Raw genomic sequence first — 8,433 nt, 5'->3', positions numbered from 1 at the left:
GCTGATGGGACAGGTAACTGGAGCTGATCAATCTTCTTGGATAATAACTCCAGTTGAGCCGCTAAGACTGCACTGGCATCCAACTAGTGTACACTCCCCTGAAGTCCCATCCTGCTCCTAGGAGTGTGCCACTGGTAATTGTTTGTGACCATTTCCTCTAGGAAGCTTTGGGCTTGCTTTGGTGTCTTGTTTCTCAAAGAAGCACCTGCAGCTACATCTACCATCTGCTTAGTATCCAAATTCAAACCATTATAAAAAGTTTGCATCTGTAACCAGATTATTAATCCATAATGTGGGCAGCATCGCAGTAGGTCCTTGTACCTCTCCCAAGTGTCTTACATCGACTCATTGTTAAACTGCAGAAAAGAAGATATATCATTTCTAAGTTTAGTAGTTTTAGAGGGAGGAAAGTACTTAAACAAAAATTTCTCTGCCAAAGAATCCGAAGTATTGATAGTGTTAGGCGGTAGTGACTCTAGCCATCGTTTTGCTCTGTTCCTCAAAGAAAATGGGAACAAGCGGAGACAAATTGCATCCTCTGTTGTCCTATTAATCTTAAAGGTATCACAAATCTCTAAGAAACTTGCTATATGTGCTTTAGGATCCTCATCCGACAAGCCTCCGAACTGAATCGTTTGCTGCACCATCTAAATCACATTAGGCTTTATTTCAAAATTGTTGGCGGCAACAGCCGGTCTCGTAATGCATGTTCGTGTCCCTCCAGCGATGGTTTCGCAAAATCATGCATTGTTCGGTTATTGTCATTGTTGTGTTGGTGTCTGCCATTTCTATTGTAATGTTTCTCGATTCACTCTCGTGTGCTCTCTTAACCTCAATCTCTTCCTCCTCTATGTTCAATCGCTTCCTTAATTGCCTGAGGGATTGTTCTGGTTCTTATAGAGGATCTACTAAATCAGGATTGGACCTCCTGGTCATACACTACCTGAAACAACAGATAACCAATAACACAAATGATTAAAAAAATAGAATTGAACAAAAAAAAAACAAATAAAGAATAAAGAATAAATGGCTAAATTAACAAGAACACACAGTTCACAATATTTCTCAAAACAAAGTCCCCAGTAATGGTGCCAAAAACTTGATGCGTGCTAAACACGGCTAGCAATCTATAGGCAAGTGCACCTATCAAATGTAATCTAGTTGTGACAAGTATCACTATCATATCCCACGGGAATTGAGGAATTACTGCTACTATGCTATTACTATTATCTAACCGATCAAAAGGTGGTGAAACTTATTAACTGAAGATGATTGAGCATGCAATTGAAAGCTAAATTTTAACAAAGAGAATGAGAGTTGAAGAAAGACAATAAGATGAGTTAACCAAATTGGGGATCATTTTATCTAACCGGCTTATAAATAACAAATTATGAATTGATTGATTAAGAATTGCGATCTGTGGATAATTTCTTGAATGAGTTTGCTTCTCTCTCGAGTTAACCAATTCTTAACCCTAAAGATCTAAAGCTGGAATCTCTTCCTAACAATCGATTTTAGAATAACATTAATCTCTAAATTACCGCTAATAAGAGTGTCTAGTTCTTATTCTAGTAAGCTATTACATATCTCTAGGATGCAAATCACCTAATCACACAAGTAGTTGTCCAAACTCAATTGAATTTCTCAATTACAAAGAAGTTCTGAAATTGATCCAACAATGAAGAAGAAACAATAAATTTTATTATACTTGAATGAAAACTACAATCTTATATCAATAATCCAATCATTTAAGCACAAAGCAAACCTAGCATGGCTAAAGATCGCCCTAAATGGGTTTGCTAGAATTAGTTACACATGTTCATGAATAAACTAAAACAAGAATTGAATACAAAGTAGACAAGAAACGAAAAGAACATGAACAGCCTTTGCTCAAATGGTGAGATGCTATCCTCTCTTGAATAATTCTATATCGAAACTTTATAGCTCAGATCTCTTTCTTCTTTCATTTGAATCTTCGATCCAATCTTGAAAAGTAGCTATCTTGATGATATTGAAGTGGAATTCATCTCCATTTTCCTCTTCTTGATCGTCCGGAAGTTAGCACTAAGGGTCTGTCTTGAATACTTTAAAGTTCTCTCCCTTTCACTAGCTCTGTGCCGCCTTTTCTCTTTCCTTTCTATTTTGTTTTAAATTAGGTTTTAAGATTCAACATGCTAGTGTTCTAGGTCGTGCTGACCAGCATGGCCTGGATCCATGCCATGTTGAGCATAAAACTGCTCATCTGGTCTTCTTCAACATAACTTGGATTTGGGTCATGCTGCTCAACACAAGCATACTCCTAGGCTGTGTCACTCTCGGAAACCGTGTGGCAGATCGCTTCTTCTCACCCCAGGTAAGGCATTTCAACATGCCCTTTGACCCTGACCATGCTCATCATCATGGGCGTGTTAAACAGTCTGACGTGCCCCATTCATCCGTTTCTTCCTGATTTTGGTCCAATTTCTCTCTCACTTTGATGTTGTACCTAGAAAAGCACCTGAGACACAAAGGAAACAAATATAGGGTGATTCTAATACAAAAACACATAATTCGCCTTAAAAATAACTCAAAATCAAGCATGTAAAAATGTGTAATATTAAAGATATCAATCATTCTCTAAATGATCACAGACGAATCTTCTAGACGAAAGAGGGCATAAGGAGAATCGAGGCATTGCTCAATATTTCAATTCAAGATTCGCACCATTAGAATCTCCATCATTCCTTATTCCTCTAAGCATGATGACTTATGATGACACAAGAATTGACATAAGGAATCATAGTGATAAGAAACCTCTAAGGATTGAAACCATGAGCCCTTTGGTTATATAAACCCGTGATATATAAGCTAGAAAACCCTTTAGCAATTAAATATACCCACCCAAGGAAAGCTAAGAACATATCAAAAGAGATGATCTTTAGATTAGAACCTAAAGGAAACTAAGGCCTTTAAACCCCAATCTATGGATGCCATAAAGGAATGATCAATTCCTTTGATAAGTTTGATTACATTCACTCAAGAATACAAGGTTTAAAGCAACAATTTTGGAAGGCAAATTACTTTAAAAATTATTGATAAGTTGAAATCTATAAAGAAATTTGTTTTAGGATTTATAAGCCTAGAAAAACCCTAATCCTGGCTTGCTTAGGAAACATATCTCAAAAGGATAGAGATAATCTTTCTAATTAAAATATAGCTAAAGATAATTCCTAATTAAGCTAAAACACATAAGTAGCCGCCCATAGCAACTAAACAAAACCCTAATCTAAAAACAAATCATATGCATGGGCCTTATTTAAGTGTAAGCTAAATAGGCCCAAATAATAAGCTTAAACTAAAGCCCAAGTATGGCTTATAGAACTGGCTCATCTTGAACTTGGACTTGTAATATATTAAAAGAGATGTTGATGGGTGCTACTCGTGTTAGCTACAATCTAAGGCAGTGTACCTATCTATGCAGTCAAGCACTAATGGCGAGTATCAAGGTCGTATTCCTCGGAAAAGTGAAAGCCCAGAGTTACTAATTTCTAAACTAAAATTAGCGATAAATTAGCGATAAATAATTTCTAAACTAACTAATAGCTACAAGCTAAGTCCTAAGGAAGATGCAAGAGTGATTGATAAACGAAATAATCAAGAGAAGAAGACAAACCCAAAAGGAATCTAAACTAGTTGGCAATCAAACAAAAGATAAAGGATCGGTGAGTCTAATTATGCTACCTGTGGACGAATTCTTAACCGAATTCGGTGTCTCTATCGAGATAACCGAATTCCTAAACCTAATAACCTAAAGTTGGAATCTCTTCCTAACGATTGATTCTTAAATTAGCATTAAGCTTTAATCCGCCTCTATTAAGCTTTGTTAATTCTTAATCCGGCTAGTTAATTATCCTTATCTCTAAGCGATTATTAACTAGTTCTTGCTATTCAAAATTCTAATTGCCAAATGGACTTCTCAATCACACAAAGCAATCTAAACACACAATTCACAACGTCTCATGAATAATGCATTATCTTATTAATACTGAAAACAAGAAGAATACAAAATTAACCCAAGCAATCCAACAATATAATATCAAGCCAACATAGTAAAGAAATCCCAATGGATTAAATCAATCTAGCTAATCATGTTCATTATCAAAATCCACAAGAATTCAATTACAACAATGGGTAGAAAGGTAGAGAAAACCCGATTACTCCCTTGGATGAGAGTAAACAGCCCCAATTCCTCTTGCTCGATCTTGAATCGATCCTTGTTTCTTTTGCTCGATTTGAAAAACTAATCAAGGAACCTCGCCCAATCTTCAATCTTTAAAGGGAATCCGATTAAAACCTTGATCCAAGTCTCCTTTTCTCTGGGTTTCAGCTCAGAAAACCCTTAGAGAGAGAAATATTAGGGTTTGGGACGTTCTAACCCTAGCCGCCTCCTCTTCTTTTTTCCTCTCTTCGTTCTTTTAATTAATACCCCATGTCGCCTCCAACACGGCCATGTCCCTGGCCGTGTTAAGGACACGGGCTGGTGTTCCTGGCCGTGTTACTCTCTGTGGTCGTGCTCCATAAGATCTACTTCTTCTTTTGATGTCCAACAGGGCTGTGTTGGCTCCTGTGTTGGTAACACGGCCAGACCAACACGGCTTCTTTTCATGCTCGTACTTAGCTCATTTCGGCAGCTTTGACGTCCAATTATGCTTCAATTCTTTTATTTTTCATTCTTTGACTTCTTTTGGACATAATGCACATAAACATACGCATAGGGTGAGTGTTGGTACTAATTCACATCCAAATATCCATAAAATCGATCTTAAAAATCCCATTTAGATGTGTGTATTTTACGCACATCAAATAACCCCACACTTAGCTCATCGCTTGTCCTCAAGCAATCAAAAGTAAAATAAGGAAAATAAACTACTAAGAAACAACACTTAAACTGACAGACAAACTAGAGAGCTCCTGCACATATCCTTAACAAGTGTAAGTCAAACAGAAAGAAATGAAGCAATCAATTCAAGTATCACAACCAAGATGCTATTGATTCACAGAATACTATCTCAGCAAAATTTTTTAGAACCAACTCCTCAGCAGATTCACTCTTAATCACTCAAAGTGTTTAAAGGGGTAGTGTTTAATCGCTCAATGCATCAACTACTGCCTTACTATATGCTTGCTCTTAAGTCCTACTCCTACCACTTATGGAGAGTCAACAACCATGTTAAGAGGTCTTTATACGGGTTGTAATGGGGATTAGGTAGGGGTAGGTAAATTTAGTCAGAGTTGAACCTATGGTGTTCTGCAATGAAATACATGACATGCACACAAGCCACAAAAATTATAAGGGATAAACAATGAACAGTAGTCCAAGGTGGGAAATAAGAATCAAGTTAAAATGTTTAGCTCACTTTCTTTCTTTTCATCACCTTTCCCTCTTATTCTTCTTTTTATATATTTTTCTTCTTTCTTTTTTTTCTTTTTTTTTCTTTTTTTTTCATAAGGGAAGAACATTCACATAATAGAGTGAATTTCTTTTTGGATTGAAGTAAGCTGCTACAAGATTCCAAAGCTATTCCCAAGATAAAAATTCCTAATAAAAACAACTCATGTGCAAAATCATAACCCAAAGCAGAATAATACTAAGTGGTAATGGAATATGATAGAAAATGGTGAAAGAGGGGGTTATCTACAGAATCAATAAACGAATGAAGGCTATTTGGCTAGAATGAAAAGCCTAAGTGCCTCTATCATACCAAAGAATTAAACTTTCCTTGTGGCCCTCATAAGCATTACCGAGCAAGTTCTAAAAGTAAAGACAGTAATTGGCACTCTCAACAAGAAATAAATACAAGCATATAAAGTGTATGCTTACAATTTAGGCTAAATTTCTCACAAGTGTGCTTTTGAGTAGGTTCCAAACAAAAATCATCAAAACAGAATTAGATAAACCAAAGCTACTTAGTGCAGAACTCAAACTAATTATCTTACATTCTTCTGCAAGACTCAACACTATCGGTTTTACCCGATCACATTGACATAAACAGGATTTCAAAAGCAAGTCAATGGTAAGAGCATCGATACAAAGTGAAAAATTTTCAAAATTTTACAAAAAATTGCATAAAGAATAAACAAATAACTGCGATGGAATAAATGAAATGCGATATATACACTAGAAAAGGATCTGAATTTCATATACAAAATAATAGAACATGAAAGCAAGTATATATTGATATCACCAACCCACACTTGAAGGACACACTGTCCTCAGTGTACAAAATATATGAAATAAAAAAGGAAAAAGAAACTAATACTGCCCTGATTATGGCTCTGGAGTGAAAAGAGGTACATCACAGTATATCGTATACCGGCCGGTCCGTGGTGGAGGAGTGGCCGCTCTTTGAGGATCGGAAGTAGTGTCACATGCGGAGCTAGTGGATCAGCAGGAGCGGCCAATAGGAGGCTCGTCAGTCACGTGTTGAAGGGTGCTCATTGGAGAGGGAGGGCCGGCCTAGATCATCCGCTAGAGGGATGTCAAAATGGCTCGCTCGGAACCCGACTCGTGGATAGGTAGGTGCAAAGTCTGTAGCAAAATATCATCAAACATGTCATTGGCCATAGAGGCCTCTAACCTACCTCCCCGCCTCAATCAGGGCTTGAAGCATAGCCCTCGCCTCTCAAGTCGAGCCATCATCCGGCTCAAACTCACCGACTGTAAAAGGTCCCTGCTGAAAAGCCTCTTGTCGAATGAAATGTCACATCGCCTCCTCCGCCAACCTCTCGCACTCTAAGCCGCAGCTCTCTAAACTCAATTTGGGAGACTCCTAAAATAGTCAAGAAGACCCGTATGAGTCAAGTAGACGGCCCAGAGGAAGACTCCTGAATATTAGAAGAAGGTGGGACATCCTGTACCATGGGCTCAAGGTGTCGCCTCTCCGAAAGGCCGCCAAGAGAGCATTCCTCGGGCCTATACTCCGGTCCAAGTGGACCCCGCCTACGAGTCACCATCCCCATACTAACCATCCGGGGAAGTCCCAACGTCTCCATCACCCCCACCGGCCAAATGTGGTATCGCTTCCTCCAAAACTCCTAAGCTCCTAGCCACCGAGTAATGTAACTCCCAAAATGTGAAAAATACCTTCTTTGAGTTGTTGTAGAAGGCACTGATATGTCCGGCCAATAAGTACCCCATGTCGACAAACCGTGCCGGTGCATGTCAGAAAGTATAAACAGTCCTACCGGGTAACTACACCACCGCTTATCTCCCCCGCCAGTGATGGTCCTAGCGAGCAATGCATGCAAGTACCGCTGTCCCTTAGGCAAGTTAGACGCCTTGGACTGGCTGGCATTGTATCCCTCAGTGTCATCAGAAATCTTGGCCCACATCTGCGGACATGACACACACCAGCGGTGTATACAATGATCAGAACCTCTCCAACAGATCCTCCTCACCCACAAGCCTAAGTGTACCCCAAACTGCCGACATTCATCGTGAAAGTCTACCTTGCTAGTCCGAAATCGATCACATCCGGTTGTTGGAAGTCCCGATCCGGCTTTGCAGAAAGAAAGTGCCGGCAAACTCCACAACTCCCTATATGTTGGTTCAACAATGTCAAAGAAATGTTGAAATGGGGCGCCTCAAGATATCGCGATCGTACCGCAAGTCCGCTGGCCGGCCGGGCCTATCCCACGCCCCCTTTCCCAAATCTTTATGCCTCATCAATTGATATCTCCGCTCAAAGGTGGGCCGCCCTTGGAAAAGTAGGAATCGATGGCTGCAAGGTCTAATTTGGCCTCAAGTAGCTCTGCAAAGGCCCGACGATCGAGAGGAACAAGAACCATTGGTCCGCCTCCTCTTGTAAACTCATGATCCTCGCCCCGGTGGACATGGTACCTGAAAAGGAAACTTTTAGTACTAAGGATCAATTGCACTCGGGCAAAGATAACGGCATAAAATGGATAAACCAAAGGATTTAACTCAATAAAATTAAACTGCTCAATGTCCTGCAAAGAAAATTTAATCCACAACACTGCCAACCAATGCTAACCAATTAAATTTGCAATTCATCCATATGGAGTTTACTTCGCCATAATCCATCACAAGGCAAACCAACATGCTAATATAAAATGTATACAAACAGAGTCGACTATCTATGACAGAGCCTATTGTTTAGCCAATCGGCAATAATAATCAAGAGAAAAATAAGGAATTAATCACAATCATAAATAATGCTAGAAAAGAAAAACGGAAAATATGAGCAAGTTAAGTATATAAACTATATTAAAGAAAAAAAATTAAGCACAAACATGAATGTAAATGCATGCACCAAATAATAAAATAAGGGATAAAATAAAAATAAATAATAATAAAAAAAATTGAAACACAAAGAAAACATAAATTCGAACTAGTATCAAAATAAAATAATGGAAAATGAAGTTGGAGGGTAC

General features: G+C 38.6%; 1 non-coding gene across 1 annotated transcript; it reads left to right on the top strand.

The window, feature by feature from the left end:
* The first annotated feature begins 282 nt into the window (after positions 1–282).
* On the top strand, positions 283–389 carry LOC112534148. The gene has a single exon (XR_003078457.1). It is a non-coding gene; the product is annotated as a small nucleolar RNA R71 (small nucleolar RNA).
* Positions 390–8,433: the final 8,044 nt, after the last annotated feature.

The sequence above is a fragment of the Ricinus communis genome, chromosome 3 (assembly GCF_019578655.1).
Source record: "Ricinus communis isolate WT05 ecotype wild-type chromosome 3, ASM1957865v1, whole genome shotgun sequence".
In the NCBI taxonomy this organism is placed as follows: domain Eukaryota; kingdom Viridiplantae; phylum Streptophyta; class Magnoliopsida; order Malpighiales; family Euphorbiaceae; genus Ricinus; species Ricinus communis.
The sequence above is the reverse complement of the archived record's forward strand: the minus strand, read 5'-3'. Positions and strand labels throughout refer to the sequence as shown.